Here is a 232-nt window from a genome sequence, read left to right as displayed (position 1 = left end):
AGAGCGAGAGAGATTACGAGGCATTACGCAAGCCGGGGAGATGTGACGCCCCCAACCCCCAGAGAGAGGGGGGAAGGGAGGGGGAGAGGGGGGAGGGAGGGGGAGAGGGGGTAAAAACGGAATGCGCCCCGGCCATTCAGGGTCAGGTCAGAGGAGGTTACCTCAGGGTATTTTGTGTCGCTATAAATCATTAGGAAATTACGTATGTCTTTTTCGGGCAATACCCTCTCTC

This window comes from Penaeus monodon, chromosome 20 (assembly GCF_015228065.2).
Source record: "Penaeus monodon isolate SGIC_2016 chromosome 20, NSTDA_Pmon_1, whole genome shotgun sequence".
Classification (NCBI taxonomy): domain Eukaryota; kingdom Metazoa; phylum Arthropoda; class Malacostraca; order Decapoda; family Penaeidae; genus Penaeus; species Penaeus monodon.
Note: the sequence above shows the minus strand (reverse complement) of the source record.